The sequence below is a fragment of the Halyomorpha halys genome, unplaced genomic scaffold (genome assembly GCF_000696795.3).
Source record: "Halyomorpha halys isolate HHAL.00 unplaced genomic scaffold, Hhal_1.1 Scaffold2185.1, whole genome shotgun sequence".
Taxonomy (NCBI): Eukaryota; Metazoa; Arthropoda; class Insecta; order Hemiptera; family Pentatomidae; genus Halyomorpha; species Halyomorpha halys.
Window position 1 is genome coordinate 51,502 of NW_027107951.1, and position 18,805 is coordinate 70,306.

The window sequence follows — 18,805 nt, forward strand, 5'->3', positions numbered from 1 at the left end:
AACTAGCTTTAATATGAGTGCTAATAAACATCTATACGCCTGATGGTTACTGAGATATAGTTTCCCCAAAATAAATTCACAGACTACTAATTTTTCATTATAAAATGTTTCTTTTTAGAATAAGTATCTCAGAAACTATACACGTAAACAGCTCCATAAGGGCTCATCATTTAGAAAATTTACTCTACTTTAAATGACGTACTGTTACGTTAGGTTTTTAGTTATATGATTTATGTTTTAAACATATGAAGCTTGGAGCGAAAAAATTAATTTTTTTTAACAGTTTGAAACACCGGTCATTTTTCATTCTCCCTAACTATATTTGGCAGACTCGTCACTTTTGACTACTAACTACTATAACTATAGTTTCCATTAAAGTAACCAAAAATTGGAGTGAAATAACTGACTTTTTTCCTCCTGACTGTTGAACTTTCAATCTCAAATCGTATCTTTTAGATAATACGATCGCGGTAGAAAAACCTTTAAACCTATACATAGCTTACATTAAGTAATTTAAAAGATCACAGGAAATCTTATTGAAAGCTTGTTGAAGGACCGATTTCCAATGTCTGAAACAATACTTATTAAAAAGCGGCTGGAAAATTGGAGTTATTAAAGATAAAAGAGAATCAGTGATTACTGATGCCGTACAAAGCTTCAATTTGGAAAACCGTGCCACAGTCAAAATATCTGAACTTAAAGAAATATGCTTGCCGTGTATTTTCGAAATTTGGTACAACCTGCTTCTGTGAATCTTTGAACTCCACACTTTTCGTAAAGTCGATACATCGTTAACACTGAGAAATCAACATCTTACAGAATTTCTGTGTACAAATTTAACTGACTTCACATCCAAAGTATTATCAGAATGTCATTAGATGTTATAATACTTTTTGTTAAAGTAGTACTTGGTACAAGACGCACGAGATCTGCTTGGAGTCCGAAATTGGAAGGCAGCAGCCCAAAACCTAGCCGAATGGGGGAGGCTCATAGAAGAGGCCAGGACCCATTGCAGGGTTGTAGCGCCTTAACAAAAAGTACTTACTTTACTACTTGTAAAGAATTTAACTAAACTCTCATCTCATATCATCTCTGTTGTACAATACGCTTAGATTTAGTAATTTTACGAACTGAAGAAATCATCTAATTCAGTTCTTAATAAGTAATTAGGAATAGTACTTCTACAACCGTTTTAGATAGTCCGCATATTGAAAGGAGGATTTCTGAAACAATATTTATTTAAAAAGCAGCTGGGAAATTGGAATTATTAGAGATGAAAGTAAATCAGGCATTGCTAATTCTACAAAAAGCTTCTTCTATGATTCAATTTTGGAAAATATAGCCAGAATAAAAATATTCAAACTTAAAAAAATTTGTTTGCTATATTTTATCAAATGACACTCAAACTGCAGTTTTAAATAACCTAATTTCGAAATATTTTTCGAAGGAGACCTCCTTTGATCCTAGTCGGGGTTGGGCCCGTACATAGTTGAATTAGTTAGTACAAGAGGTCCAAGAGGAGAAAAAAAGTCAGTTATTTCACCCCAATTTGTGATTACTTTAATGAAAACTACGTATAGTTACTAGTCAAAATAGATGAGTCTGCCAAGTATAGGTAGGGAGAATAAAAAATGGCAGGTATTTCAAATTGTTAAAAATAATTATTTTTTCACTCTGAGCTCTATATCTTTAAAACAACCAACAACAATAGAAAATCTTAGAGAACATCATTTAAAGTAGAGTAAATTTGCTAAAATATAAGCCCTAATAGAGCTATTTACGGTCAATAGTTCTCGAGATATAGCTTTTTAAAAAGTAATATTTCATAAAAATGTTGTACAGCGCATAGTGAAAGATCAGTAGTTATTGAATTTATTTTGAAAATCTATATCTCAAAAACCATTTGACGTACAGATAACTCTAACTCAAATTAAAGGTAGTTTAATGGGCTATAAAGTAGTTTATATTGTTTATCTTCGTAGGAGTAATAGTATACATGATGTTTGCTAAAATAAATTAATTTATAGTTGTTCGGAAAATTTTTCATTTGCCCTAAGTGCGTCTAGATACATATTTCTGAAAACAGCTAAAAAACTACTACTCCTACAAAGATAAACGTAAAACACTTTTAATAATAAATTTAACCAGCTTTAATTTTAGTGCTGACAGGCATCTGTATGGGTTATGGTTTCTGAAATAAAGTTTTTCATAAATCAAACTTATTGTCAGAACACCTATTTATTTTAGCAAATATCATGAAAACTACTTTTCCTACGAAGTAAAAGAACATAAACTACTTTATAGTACATTAAACTAGCTTTAATTTGAGGGCTAGTAGACAACTATACGTCACTAAGTTCCTGAGATATAGATTTCACAAAATAAATTACAAACCACTAATCTTTCAATATATTTTTACGAACAGTTGCTTTTTAAAAAGCTATATCTTGAGAACTATTGGACGTAAATTGCTCTATTAGGGCTGATATTTCAGCAAATTTACTCTTGTTTAAATAATGTTCTTTAAGATTTTCTAGTGTTGTTGGTAGTTTTTAAAATAGAGAGCTCCGAATGAAAAAATAATATTTTTTAAGGAATTGAACCAGCCACCATTTTTTATTCCCCCTTACTGGGGGATACTTAGCAGACTCATTAATTTTGACTTGTAATTATACCTAGTTTTCATTAAAGTAATCTAAAATTGGGGTGAAATAACAGCCTTTTTTCCTCCTGGCTCTTGCACAAAGTGGTCCGCAGTCTTCTATGGGTAGGGAGCCGTCTGACAGTTGAGACGATACCACTTACGTCTACGAAGAACTTTTGAGACCACTATGGATATACTGGCTGATTATTAGTTAGTCACCATTAGGTAAGATCAATAAGTAGTAGAGATGATAGGACTTTTCATAGGTAGGCACAAGTTTCCAGTGCCAGACTTTGCGGTTATTAAAATTATACATCTTTACACATGTATATCTTTATACATGTTCAGAGATGACAAGTTTTTTTTGTTGAGTCGAAAACCGCTTGACAAAGCCGTCCTTGAACAAAGGAGAAGTAATCAGAATTGTGATCAGAGACGACATAATGAAACTACTGATTGTCATTCAGGAGGCCGTGGCTATAGGCCACTTCCAGCTGCAATAACCAAGTCTCTCTTCAATGGCTCTTTTTTCCACCCCACTCATTTTCAATATTCCACCTTCCAGTGGCAAAAAAAAAATACGTGAGTAGCACTATAGTCATGTTTCCCTTAAAATTTGTATAAAAATGAAAGTATGCATTTGGTTTCGTTAATGCTTGAAATAACGCTAATACAATGGCAAGGGTGAGGAAAACACTATCTCAATTCATACACAAAATCGCTCTAACTAATTGCTTTATTGTTTATTATATCACAAGATAACAAACAAACAACCACAACAGTGTTCCGGTGTCCAAGTCTTAAAAATACTTTTTATATTTATATTTTATATTTCTCCTCCAATCGAAACAGCAGGTTCTACTGTCAAGCTCCAAGGATCATCCTGTGGTGACCTGTGACTCGGTGCTAAAACTGAAAAAAATCGGTCAAGTAATCTCCAAGAAAAGCCCTAGACGGCTGACGACTGACGATTTGTTTATTCAATTTTTGAATTCTAAGTATCTTATAACATTAAGGAGGAGGAGATTAACTTTTAATTTATGGTAAATTACCAAGGTTCATTATACAGAAAATAACAAACCAAAATATGTTAAAATATTTTTTTTAATAGGTTACTGATCGATGGAAATTAACTATGGTAAAAATGATACTTTAACCTCAAATGCAGGAGAATATCCATCCTCCTACCGTCCTATCTCTATCTTACCTATCGTAGGTAAAATCCTTGAGTAACGCCCCTACTACATCCTAGATTCCAACCACATAATACCAGATCACCAGTTTGGATTCAGCACATCCTTCTCCACTATCCAGCAATGTCATGGTGTGGTTGATGTTCTCTTCTGCATTAGAGCGCAGAATGTACTACTTAGGAGTTGATCTTCATGTAGAATATACTTTTAATCGTACCTGGGACTGCTATATACTCATTATCCGTCCCTGTCTCCCTGACGTATTATTCAAAGTAAATCACAACAGCTCATATCATCCCCTTCCTTCATTCTGCTGATGTATCTCAGGGTAGTATCCTTGGTCCGATACTTTATACAGCAGACTGCCCTACCAGTCCAAAAACTGTCACCACGTATGCCTATGACACACGTATACAATAAGTAAAGAATGGACCATCCATTGTATCCTATATCCTGCAATCACAAATCATAATCCTTGAAGAATGGTGTGAAAACTGGAGTTTTGGAATAAATCCCATCAAATCACCTTTACCTTTTATCATAAACTTTCTCGAGGGAACTCCTGCTAAAACATACACTTCATGGGTTTTTTGTTTATATTTTGAAAACTAAGGGGTTTGATGAGAGAATTACTTTAAAAAAAAAGAAAAAAACTATTTTAAATTTTCTACAATAAAAAGAGGTTCCATATACATTTTTTCCAAACCAAATAGTTTCTGAAATATGGAGAAGATACATATTATCCAATCCCCATGGCGTTTCCACGATGAAGTGGGAGGTGGAGATGGTGTAAACACTCTATAATAAAAAAAAATCTTTTGCGTTACATTCTGTGAAGTGTTACTTTTTTAGAGTAATGAAGGAATTTTTAAAGAACTACTGTTTTATTTTAAGAATAGTGGTACAATAAGGTGATTAGTTTCAAATCACGCTTAACGCCAGATTTTTCCTAAATTTAGGATAACCTGCCTCTATAGTGGTTGACTCACAGCTACAGTAAAAGAATAAATAATTATCTAGCACAGCCAGATTCGAACCCGTGCCCTGGGACTTCTGTCCTACATTATCTGTTTGGCATTACTTATAATTAAACTACCTTATGTTAGTACACTCGTCCTTTTCCAAATCTTAACTATATTATCATATAATCGTCATCTGTAAAAATCCTAGCTGTTCGATCTAATCCACGATCATAATTTCTTTAAAAATAAAATTTATATTTTTATAAAATTTAATAACAGATCGGCCTATAATATGATACAACAGTTAATTTTCTTTTAACAATTGATTATGGGGGGAGAGGGTGTATAGTCTAGTAATAAGACAGCCCTAACTATATACAAAGTTATAATTGAAAAAAAATTAAGGTAAAAAAATAGATACAAATAATAATTCTTGATGAGAGAGAAAAGTAATGTTAATGACAAAAATAACGTCATTCGTAGACCTAACAAAACAAACAATTGCCCTTTTATGAGAAAAAAAAACAACAATAATTCAAGACATTGTTTTATGCATTTTGTGATGTAAATTGATTCCATATACTATCTAATTTTTTGATCTCTAGCGTTGTTTAAAATTTTTACTTCACTAAAATTAAAATTGTAATTATTACCTATACTATGTCTGGCTAGGGCTGTAGCGTTAATATTTTTTGGTCTATTTTTTTTTTTTTTGGTTAACATTTTTCACATTCATTTTGTTTTATCTGAACACTGCTAAAATTTAATTTTATAAATTACGTTTTCCCAGTCACTATGCTTAATTTAGTCTTTTTTAAAACAAATTACATTTTTTAATATACAAATTATTTTCAGATTAATGTTTGGTGAGCTGTATTTTATGCATCTGGCTCCTGTACTATCACTGCCTATAATATCTTAAGAGTAATTTGGCCTTGATGGCAATATTTATAAAAATAATCTAATCGATTTCTCTAGTTCTAGCTGGAGGCAACTCTCTCCCGATATTGTTTTTAGCAGCCATTATGGTATGGTTCATTGCTCCTTTGTTTGCTGCTATGAGAGCTTCTACCTCGTTGGCGATCTAAGAGGATCTAATAGCCTTCGTAGCTATCTCAACGTAAAGTAAATATAGATTGAAGCGGTGAACCAGAAACTAAAGTGCTTATCATGTTGAAAGTGCCTTCATCCGTTATTTAGAAGAAGAATATAATAATAAATAAATTTACAAATTTCCTTAAAAAAAATTATTGTTTAATATGATTACGAATTCCTTATACTGTAACTACACAACAAATCCAGTACAAATACTTGGTAAACAAAGCTAGTAACAAACGTCGCTATCCAAATGTTTGTTCTTTTGACTTTTGCCGGCTATTACATTCAATTATATTCGATTTTTATTATAAAAATGAACCAAATAAAGAAAGCCAAACTGAAAGGAAATGTGAATGTGAACAAATTAGGCTGTGGATCATAAAAATTCATAGGAATATTACATAACCTATATATTCAACTTTCGTTCAACAATTTTTATCAGATATTTGTTAATTTAATTAAACAAACTTATACTGTTTTTGTAATATCTGTGTTGTGTAAAATAAGAAATAAACCGCTAACGTTAATTGACAAGATATGAAACAAAATATTTACACTGAATTTTAAAATATCAATCTGAACTTTGAGGAAATTCTTTTATTAATTAAAACAAAGAGAACACAAACATTTGTCTGTAGCCAGTTCTAAAACCGTACTTGCTGAACACAGACATGAGGATGCAGTACAAGCGCCCTTTTCCAATAGTCACTGATCGGCCACAACAGGCCAGCTGAAAGTAGCAGTACTATAATCTTCCACACGTTTGCGCATACATGAATTTGTCATTGTTTGGCAAACGTGTTGAGGAAGCTTTATAATCAAACAATATCGAGTTATATATAAATAAATGAAATTTTCCTTTTTTTGTTTCTGAATTGTTGATAATATCCAGTATATAAAGTACGAAAATTTAAACCAAAAACCTACCCACACAAAAAAATAAATAAACCTGTACCGCTACAGTTCATGAAGGGTTAGAGGTGCATTAATTTATAAGCAAGTACTGTTACTAGACCAACGGTTTTACAAGGAGGTGATTAAATCAGAATCACGCTCGACCGCCAGATTTTTGCCCAATTAAGGGTACGCAATTTATGAGGCTGGGTTGACCCCGGAGGGCAACCGATACCACAGGGTTGACTCAAAGGCTACGGGTAACATATAATAATTATCTGCCACTGCCGGATCGGTGGAGTTAGTAGTCCATTACCTGGCCAATGAGCTACCCACTCCCACCATTATATATATAATGATAAAAAAATATATAAAATAAATACATGAACAACATTAGCTTACCAAAACGTTATAGTGAGTGTAGCGTTTAAGGGAGGGTCTGTTGTAGTTGCCAATTTCTTTTATCAACGGATTTTCAGATGTTGGTGAAGTGGTGTTTTGTGAAGTCTGGGTAAGTGTTGATTATTCTCAAAGATCAATTTTAAATTCTTTCCAGTTTGTATAATTGGTTAGGCGTATTGAACTCCGAATGGGTGAGGCATAAGTGAAATGAGGTCAAAAAACTGATTCATATAGAATGAATTAATTTCGGTAGCTTACAATGGATTTTTTATTGAAATATGGGAGGCCTATATTTTTCCCCTTAATTATATTAACTTCCCACCCAAATAAAAGAGATGACTAAAATTCCTATAATAATTGAGATAAATACTAAGTTATGAAGTGAGAACTCGGCTGGCATGGGGGACCTTCACTATTGTTCCAGTCAATGAAAGGGACATTCGATGTCTTTCATTAACTCTTCGTTCCATTTCTCACTTTCTTCTACAATCGATTGGGGCTAGAGATTGTTCAGGCACTCAGCCAACAAATAACCTAGTAATTAAGTAATTTTCTTTACTCATAATTGGCAATTAATTTTTTTTTAGTAGCTTACAAAATTAATCCCCAATAATAATAGTATTTACTTATTATGGGTTAACTGGTCTCCTTAAGATAAGAATATAAATGAACAAACAAGAACTTATTCAAAGAACATGTAAAAAAAATTAAAAAATAGGCACTGTAATACGAAATATTGCCTGGATTTCACATATGGCCTATATGCTATATTTGTATATGCCGCTGGAAAGCCAAAGATTTTAGAAAATGCAACATATAAAGTCGTTGAAGGTTATGGAAAATTACGAAAAACGCATATACAAAAGTTTTTAACCATTAAAGTTGCTCGTGCAGGCGAAATGTGTTTTTCCCTTCTGTAAATCAAGTCAATTCTTTTTATATAATATAATGTATTTATGTATTTATAGTAATATAAGTAATATGATATTATTAATTATATTAGTAATATAATGTGTTTAGTTCAACTAGTGAATTTAAAAGACATAAATGAACAAACATGAATTAAGGATCACAAAGAACTTCTTGAATTTTAGTACTATTTAAAAGAGATTAAAGTGTAGGTATTGAGTGATATCGAGGAAACACATCAAATTTTTTGAAAGCCTCCAGTACTGTACGAACCCGTTATTCAGGGGTTGACATAGACACCGACAGGACGGCCACAAAGGTGGCAGACACACACAAACAGATTCAGACTCGACTGTGAGCAAGTAACTAAATTATTTGAACCAACAAACATGGTGAGCCCCATCACCAACCGACTGCCACAAAATACAGACTACCCCTTTCTAAATGATCAAAGTTCCTCAGCCCACTCTTAAAATGCATTACCAGAATGCAGAAAAAGAGGCTAACCTCAACCCGTTTTCATCATGACTACATTTCCTGGGGCATATAGGAAAAAAATGTGTACTGAAATACGAAATATTACTTGGATTTCACATACTCTGTATATATTGTACAATATAGCCTCTTTTCCACTCTTTATAACTATTTATTAAATAGTTTTCTGTATTATTAGTTATATGTGTATATATATTTTATATTTTCATTAGCTATAAACATTTACATTATATCATTAGCTATAAATATTTTATATTTTCATTAGCTATAAATATTTACAGATATTTAGCCAGTTAATTTTTATTATTTCTGTTTATTAAAACATTAAAATTATTGCAATTCTGATAATTATTTACTTATCAGAATTGCATTAATTATTGTATTTGTAATTTATATTTCTTAAAAATTATTGTTATTATTGTTATCTGATTAACCATCACTCTCTTTTTTACTCGTTAACTCATTTCTTTGCCAGCTTGCCATATGGCAGGTATGCTTCCTATCTTGTTCATTATCTCTCTTTATTCTTAAATTTACTCTAATTTCCTTTTTCCATCTCTTATGTACCTGTATTTTTATGTATTTTTTATTTGTTGTTATTTCTGTTTTTTTAATTGTCTTAAACCTTTTGTTATTCTTATTTAATTTTAAGCTTCACCGTACAATTTTTCTTTTAATTCTTGATTTACATTGTTCATTAATGTTTACCCCATTTAAGTGTTTGTATCTTTTTTAGTCCGATGGACCAAAGTTGGGCAAAACGTAGGCTCATAAAAATAGATTTACGGTATTTGTGTTTTTTTTACCGCACCTAGACCATCTTCCTTCCATTAAAATAATTATTTTTACCTCCACATAATTGAAATGAATAAAAGCTGTAGTTATTCATAATATCATGTAAACACTAAATTCATCAAAAACCTAACTTAAAAAATTTAATAAAAAAATATTAACCAAAAAGAAGACGATCTAGATAACTCCAAAAAATATTTATTAATAATGTATTGATATTTTGTGATAGTAATGATAGAAAATTTAAGCTTCCAAACAGCTAAAATTTACAATAAGAAGAACCTCTCCTCCAATGCAAAGTTAAGGCATTATAACGTTGTGATAAGGCCTGTGATTTTATAAGGGGTGGAGACCACATGCTATCCCAACTTTGAAAAGCTGCTAAAAATAGAAATGAGAATCTTAAGAAAAATCTATGGGCCCAAGAAAACATAAGAAGGTTACAGGCTAAGATCTAACGAACAGATCTACAGAAAAATCAAAGACCTGGAAACCGAGATGAGAATTAGAAGGCTGATGTTCAATGGGCACATGAAGAGGATGAAAGAGGAAATATTGAATTAGAAGAATTTTTAAATCTTTAAAAAAAATTTTAGTTACAAAAACATGAGAGGATATACGAGGCAAATGAGAGAGGAACTTTTCAGATACCGACTGTCTAGATAGAGATACTTATAGAAAAAAAAATAGAAAAATCTCACCAGTATTGGAAGAGGAAAAAAAAGGGTACGAAGTGGTCGTTGTGCATTTGTGAAATTGAAAATACTGTAATTCGGCAAACGTGTTGAGAAACCTTAAAATGTTTATATGTGTTGATACGTCTAGAGAGAGATAGATAAAAGTGATACACGTTACAAAACTATATATAAAATATGTGATTACGCTCTATTGATATTGATATCTGGTGGGGGAACTAGTCCGCGTACTAACCGATTTCGGGACTGTCTAAAAAATAAGAATTGACTGCCCCAAGAGGGATTCGAGCGCTCTGGGACCCACGCGCCAACTCGCACGGCTGTCACATCCCTTTTCACACCCTATAGGACATTTTGAAATCTATATGGTTGTAATTTTTTTTTTATTAAGGTTAACGGAACAACTACCGTGTAAAAGCATCGTCAACAATTCAAGAAGTTCAATAGCGAATAAATCACTGAAATTAAGTCGACGGTATTCTGACTTAAATTTTACTGCTCTTCGTAGATTTAGTAGAAGACGCATTGGTGTTTTTTTATTTTATTTTAATAAATTATTTTTAATATGAAGCAGTTATAAAAAAAAAAATTAATGAAACTAATGAAAAGAGGATGAATTCTTGACACGCGAAGCTTTAATTAATATTCCTAGGATCAATAGATTAAAAAAATGAAAGACATTAAAAAAATGCCATTAACATTTATTTGGATTATCTCTTTGGTGGCTAGTTGAAAGGGTTTTCATAATTAACAGACTTAAACAATGTATTTAGAATCGTACGAGATGGTCAGTCTGGAGTATTCAGCAAAGCATGAGCTTACAACAAAGAAGTAGAGGAAAAAAATCTTTAAATCTCTTTTTTCTACTAAAAGAATCAATGGCGACCTTTTTTGTTTTTCTTTTTTTTAATTCATTGGTATTAAAATATCAATGGACTGAATAAATTTGAATTTCCTTTAACTTGGATTTTCCAGTACATTGTATTCTAAAATGGGCCAAACCACGACAATGAGCCGACTAAAGTAACTGAACTGCAGTATTCAAATCCAACAACTAACGCTTTTATCAAGACTGGTGTGATGTTTACAAACTAAACTGTTTAAACCCGTTCAAAGGCAACCTCAACACATTAGGACATGATCATCGATGTTCCTATCTGTGGGCTGGCTTTAGCTTGCTAAATATTTAGAAGGGTCAGCTGTGATGTTGAACTTCATAGAAGCGTAATTCCATTCAATAAGAGAGGGAATTTTACCATTAGAGGACAATTGTTTGTTTTGTTAAGTCTACAAATATCATTATTTTTTGTTATTAATTTTACTTTTCTCTTTTATTAAGAAGCATTATTCTTATCTATTTATTTTATCTTTTAATTATAACATTGTATAGTTAGGGGTGTCTTTTGTACGAGAATATACCCCCCATAATCAGCTGTTAAAAAAAATATATATAATGTAACGGTTATATCAACCATGTAAGGCCAGGTATAAAATAAATAAATAAAAAAAAAAAAAAAGAGAGGAAAAGATAAACCTTGATTATCAATTAACTATTTTTGGAAAAAATAAAAGTTGAGTTTTTATTTCTGGATTTTCTTTCCTAGGAAGTTGATTGTTTTTATTTATTAAGATGTTGAGGTGAAAAAAGTTTTTTCCATTATAATATTATTACTATTCCATATTTTTCATACTACGTTTCGGGTTTCTCCCATATTCATGTACTTTAACTAAAATTAATAATTAGGACAAACGTAGTAAATTTAATTTGAATACGGACATTATTTAATCAAAAACTTCCACTACATTACAGTGTAGAGAAACTACCCATTGGTAGCACTCTAATGACATTTTACATTAGCTGGTCTCGTGGCCATCTTCTTTTCAGGCGCCTCAGAGGATTGTCAGGAATGGAAGAAGATGCAAGATTAGAAACTAGGGGGTTTGAGTGGTTAGAGAGTTTATAATGGAAGGAGTGATATCTGGTTCGGGCTAAATCGGTTACATAGGGAACATTAAGGTCTTTATGTATGATTTTATTTGTGACAAAGTAAGGAGCATTGAGGATTTTACGAAGGATTTTGGATTGTAAGGATTGGATACGAGAGGAATTAGAAGGTTTACTGGTGCCCCAAAGCTCAACTCCATATGTCCAGATTGGCCTTATATGACAAAATTTTAAAAATAAATATATGTACTTGACAAAATGAGGTATATTCGTACATGAATATTGGAAAACCCGAAACATGATACAACAAATATAGAATAGTGATAATATTCTAAATGGAAGTTTTTACACCACAAAATCTTAATAAAGAACTTCTTTTTCTATTTTCGTTAAACTTTTAGAATTAAAATTAAAAATATTTATTCATTAAAATGTTATTATCGTATTGTGTAAATGAATGTACATACAGATAAAACGTTAATAAATTAGTTTAAAGACCAGAAGTCCCATGAGAATATTTCACACAATGTTTTAAAAATTAGGGATTTTTCGGAAATTTTCAGTCACCAATAATGATTATTGATAATTAGTTTTAATATTTAGTCAGTTGGAAATAGGCAATAAAATCGAGGGATGTTTAGGTATTCCTTTATTAGTTTATGAGTGAACAAATTCCCTTTGGTTTGTATTAAAAAAAAAAATCCTAGCTCATACTCCCCTGACACAGCTGCTTACTTCGGGAAAATTTGTTTTCTCTACACGTTTGCTAAACTTAGGAAAATTCGGGCAGGCGCGTAAATATGCGTGTAGATGGGTTATTTAGACTGGCTGGTATAAGTTGGCTTAAATTTGTGGCCGATCTGTTGAGTGTCGGTTTTCTTGGGCACAACCCAAAGTGCTGTATGCTGCATCTACACGTTTGCATACATTTAGCGTTGTTTTAGAACAGTCAACAGATAAATATTTGTGCTCTTTGTGTTTTAATTAATTTAAAGAATATCACTAACCTTCAAATTCAATAATTAATTACGTTTTAAGATTGTGTATTTTAAAATTCTATTGATCTTGTCAATTAAGTTGAACTGAACAATTTATTTTTTATTTAACACAGCACAAATATAAGTTTATAAAGACATTATATGTTTGGGCAAATTAATTAACAAGTATTGATAAGAAATCGAGAATAAAAGTTGAATTTATAGGTTTGGTCGAATCATTTCTATGAATTTTTATCATCTACCACCTAATTCGCTGATATTTGGGTTTCCTTCCATTTCACCTGTCTCTATTTTGTTCCTTTTTAAAATATAAATAGAATAAATCAAATGAAATAGCCGAAAAAAGTACAAAAGAAGCCTATGGATAACAAGGTTTTTACTTCCATTCTTTATCAAGCATTTGTTCAAATGGTAAACGCGTTGATCCAGCATTACATGTCGTAGCAAGCATGTGAACACTCGGCTTTACTTTGAACTCTTTAATAGTCGATTTGAAATTGAAAATAATGGAACCCGTTTTTTCAACATTTATTTATTTTTAAATTGTTGAGGTGGAAAAAATCCAAATAGAATATTAAATATTCTATATTTTGCTTGTACAACGTTTCGGGACAATTATCCCATACTCATGCACCTTTGCATCCTAAAATTGTAACAATTAAGTTATTCTTATCGACAAGTTTTGTCTATGTTATATGTATTTAAAATTCTAGTAATCATATTAGCCTCCACTAGCTCATTACCAGGGATGCGGCGAGAGGGATGCGCTGGGATCTTTTGAGCTCTGATCTACCCCTCACACGTGGGGGATAGAGTGGGCTCAGGGATCCTCAGGTCGATTGTGTAAATATTGTATATATTATTTTATCATTATGTTATTTTATTTATTTATTTTTCATACAGATAGTTTGATTATGTTCATTTCATTTATTCTTTTGTTTGTATATATTTTAAGAATTTTTTTTTTCATTTATTTTTTTTATTTTAGTATGTATGAGATCATTCATCACTATTACCTATTGCTCACAACTGTGTGGCTGATTGTAATATCTATCAATAAATAAATCTATCAATTTCATTCATTCATTATTTATTGATAAAATAATTATATTTACCATATATTTGTCATTTTTACAATTTCCATTTTAAAGTCATGTCATCTATACACTCATAGTTTAAAGTTGTTTCATAATTACATTATTTAAATTATTGTCTTTCACTAGTGGTGCATTCATCTACATTTTACATTACACATTTATAAATTTTCATTAAACATTATTTATCAGAAAACAACAGTTAATAACAAATTGCCAATTATTTACCTCATTATGTTCCCGTTAGGTATCTCTAAAGAACCAGATATAATTTGGAAATGTAATGTCCATTTTTCGTACTTAATATTCATAGAGATGTGGTTATAGGCTGATATTAAATTTATATCAACTTATAAATATTTCGGTGGTTGCTCAGTCCTCCCATAAATATGAATGAGATTCGATTTGATTCTAAGGTCTCGTAGATAATTTAAAAATAAAAAAAAAATGTCACCAAGAGAGTGTCAACCCATGCCAATGAAGAATATTAATGAAATATGCTAATGACTTTTTCAGTATTCTTTCCAGAACAACAGGATGTTTTCCTAAATTCTCCGTTTGGCATGCCACCATTACAAATGGCATGGCACCAGATGATGCTTTATTTTAATTGGAGAGAATAAAATTATTAGTCATCTAATATTTACCAAAAAATATTCATAGGCATTGTCTTATTACTTATAGTGTTTTATTATCACCATTTCACAATAAACTGTAATGGGATCAGAGACTTAATATAATCAAATTAATGATGTAATGTTATTTTTATGTTCTACATTATTTTTTAGAGTATATATTCCATATCGTTTTTGATCAAACACTCTTTGAGTTTGGTATTCATCATATTGAAAATAGACTCACCATTTTTTATCGAGTTTAATTTGGTATTAGAATAATAACAAATTTTCTTATTACCAAAATAATATTGTACAAGAGAGAGAAGAACAATAAAACTCCACAAACATCCCAATACATTTTATACCAATTAGTAAACTACAGTAGATTCTAGCTAATCCCAACTAATTGGAAATCCAGAAATGTTCAAGGTGCACTAGTATACCATTTTATTATTATTGTTGTCTAACCTCCTAAATAATATTTATACACAACTATTAAACTATTACAATTATACAAAAGATTTTAGACTAAATCCTAAACCTATTGTATGTTACAAACAAATATTATTTTTCCACATGGCATAATAAGAAGGGATTACGTGCTACGCTGAAGGTGTGTTTACTATGGTGGTATGAAAGCTGGGATACTTAAAAGGAACGGGGAGGGACCGCTTCGGGTGGTGTTACTAGTGTACCAGGCGAATTCCTCTTACCTAAAGGGATCCCTACAAGGTCAGTCGGAATGAAAGTCAATTCAAAAAACCAGACTGGGGTGACTGACTCATTAAGACCAACAGACGCTTACCTGTATGCTATCACAGATATGATATCTAACACATAGAGTTTTGTGCAGTCACTTTCGATTACCTATTCTTTTCTTTTACATCCTGCCTGGTCATTTCAGATATAAGTGGGTGCTATCTACAGGTGATTACCCTATTCCAACCATACTGGAGGATCATGAATTTATTCCGTAGGACCGCCACGAGATAATAGTCCCTCCAGATCGAACTCGAATTGGCGCCGATGCAGTGGTGAGGTTAGGAAGACGCCTTGACTCCCTCGGCTACAGACAAGCTTTATTTTATTTATGATCGAAGCATTTGCAGTCTCCTCTTCACTTTTATTTTATTTTATTTTTCATGTATTCAGTAAGTAAATCGATTGTGGTCCGACCAGATGACAACATCTATCGATTGGTGCCAAAATAACATACAGAGTTGATAATGCTAAATGAAATTTGAGTTTGTTACACTTCTGAATATCAGGGTGCTGTGGAAGCTGTTACTATTTATAAGCTAGAACATTGCAGTATGAATTAATTTAATTGTATTCAACTAAATACAAAGTACTAAAATGAAAATGAAGTCAACAAAAATAATTAAAAGATCTTATGAAGTGAATAATAACGATACGAATTTACAATTAATAATGGTGAGCTAATGTAAAAAGTATAGAGTTAACTTTACTAAAAATATTAATAAAATATAAAAAAAAAAAATAAATATTATATTATTTTGTATGGTATCTACTATAAAAAACAATATGAAAAAGAAAGGAGCATTTAAACTAAAGAGCATATACTAAAAGATACAATAAAACAAAATAATATAAGAATACGATAAAAATAAGGATCTGAAAATGTCTAAATAAATAATATATATAATTAAACACACACATAAATAGCTAATTTTAATGAATCAAGGTGATTAAGTGGGGTTAAGAAAAACTACGGGTGGTTAAGCAGTGGTGTAGTGGACGGGAACGGCGTTTCCTCTCAGCTTTTTCCAAGTTATAACTCAACAAATGCTGAATTGGTTTCAACCATAAAACTGTCAAATAAATACACACTGATTTTAAGTGTAAAAATCGGTGAGCACTTCGGAAACCACATTGCAAAGGTGGAGAAGATTGTTAGTGTTTCCACACTGGAAAATTTACAACACCATTGCAGATATTTGGTCAATAAGAATCATTTGGTGAATAAAAATCAGTTATTGAGGTCCATAAAAGTAAGTACCCAGTCAAATACTTCTTTTCTAACATTTTTGTGGCCAATAGGCTTATTAGTTCTACTGGCAAGCGAGTGAACAGATATGGTACCATATTAGTACAAGAGCCCAAGAGGAGAAAAAAGGTAGTTATTATACCCCAATTTTTTTATTACTTTAACGACCAGTCTATTACTATTATCACTAGTCAAAATTGATGAGTCTGCCAAGTATAGGTAGGGAATAAAATGGCGGCTAATCCAAAATGTTTTAAAAAAAAATAATTTTTCATTCGGAGCTGTATATCTTTAAAACTACCAACAATACTAGAAAACCTAAGAGAACATTATTTAAAGCTGAGTAAATTTGCTAAAATATGAGTCCTTATTTACTTCGCTATTTAAACTCAATAGTATTCGAGATATATCTTTTTAAAAAGCAACTTTCCATAAAATTGTACTGAAAGATTAATTGCTGATGGATTTATTTTGAAATACCTACATCTCAAAAACCATTCGACGTACAAATGTCTACTAACACTCAAATTAAAGCTAGTTTAATGTACTATTACGTAGTTCCTGAATATTATCTTCGTAAGATAAGTATTGTCATAATATGTGCTAAAATCAATTGATTTATATATAGTTGTTCGGAAAATAAGTTTGATTTATGAAAAAATATATTTCAGAAATCATTCGACGTACAGATGTCTGCCAGCACTCAAATTACAGCTAGTTAAATTTACTATAAAATAGTAAATAATGTTTATCTTTGTAGGAGCAGTAGTGTTTATGATATTCGCAAATGAATATAAATTTTTCACCATAAAATTTGTCTAAACAGCTATAAATCAATTAATTTTAGTAGATATCATGAAAACTTCTACTCCTACAAAGACAAACGTCAGTAACTACTTTATAGTCCATTAAACTCGCTTTAATTTGAGTGCTAATAGACATCTGTACGTCACATAGTTCCTGAGATATAGACTTCTCGAAATAAATTTACTTACTAGAGATCTTTCAGCACATTTTTTTATAGCATGTTACTTTTTAAAAAGATACATTTCGAATACTATTGAACGTAAATAGCTCTAATATGATTCATATTTTAGCTAATTTACTCTACTTTAAATGATGTTCAAGATTTAGAGCTCCGAATGAAAAATTAATTTTTTTTTAACGTTTTGAAAGAGCCGCTATTTTTCCCCCTAAATATACTTGGCAGACTCATCACTTTGACTAATAATTACAGATGGCTTTCGTTAAAGTAATTAAAAATTGGGGGAAAATACCTGACTTTTTTCTCCTTTTGGGTTCTTGTACTATGAGGACGTTTCTCCACACCTGACATTTTCGAATCCCGCACTGTTCGATGGTCAACGAACCTTTCACCTTTAGCTTGAATGATTTTACGTGTTGCTTCAACGGCTGAAATTTCATATATTTTCCCCATTATTGTTTTAATATTTATTAATATTAAGAAACCATCAACTTCCTTGTTCGTCAGCAACTTTATTCCAAAGGTCAAATTTTTAAAATCAATTCTTGACACAATTTTAGTAACTGCTAAAAATAACTGGGCTTAAAATGCGAACTAAGCAAAGTACACAACTCCTCAGGAACGTCACTATAACTTTTGAAGAGGTAAATTTCGCTATTCCAATCCAAATCAATACATTTCAGATTTCATACCTTTATAAAGGGGAAAAAGTATCTTAAATAAAAATTAAAATCTCTGATTCCAATTTGTTTATCTTCACTAATTCGTCTGCGAATTTTTGCCTAAATCGATCATAAAAAATATTTCACCCTACTTCGCTAGACCAGTTGGTCCATATCGTACTCATAGCTCAAAAAGAGAAATTATATACTAATAGATTTTTTTCTTATTTTCAATGAGAAAAAATAAGTCAGTTGTATTAAATGAGTTGAAATGTACACATGTGCATAAACCAAAATAAAGTAGTCCAAATAAATATATTATTTTTTTTATAGTCATTTAAACTCGCTTTGATTTGTGTGCTAATAGACATCTGTACGTCTTATGGCTTATGAGAGATAGATTTCTCAAAAT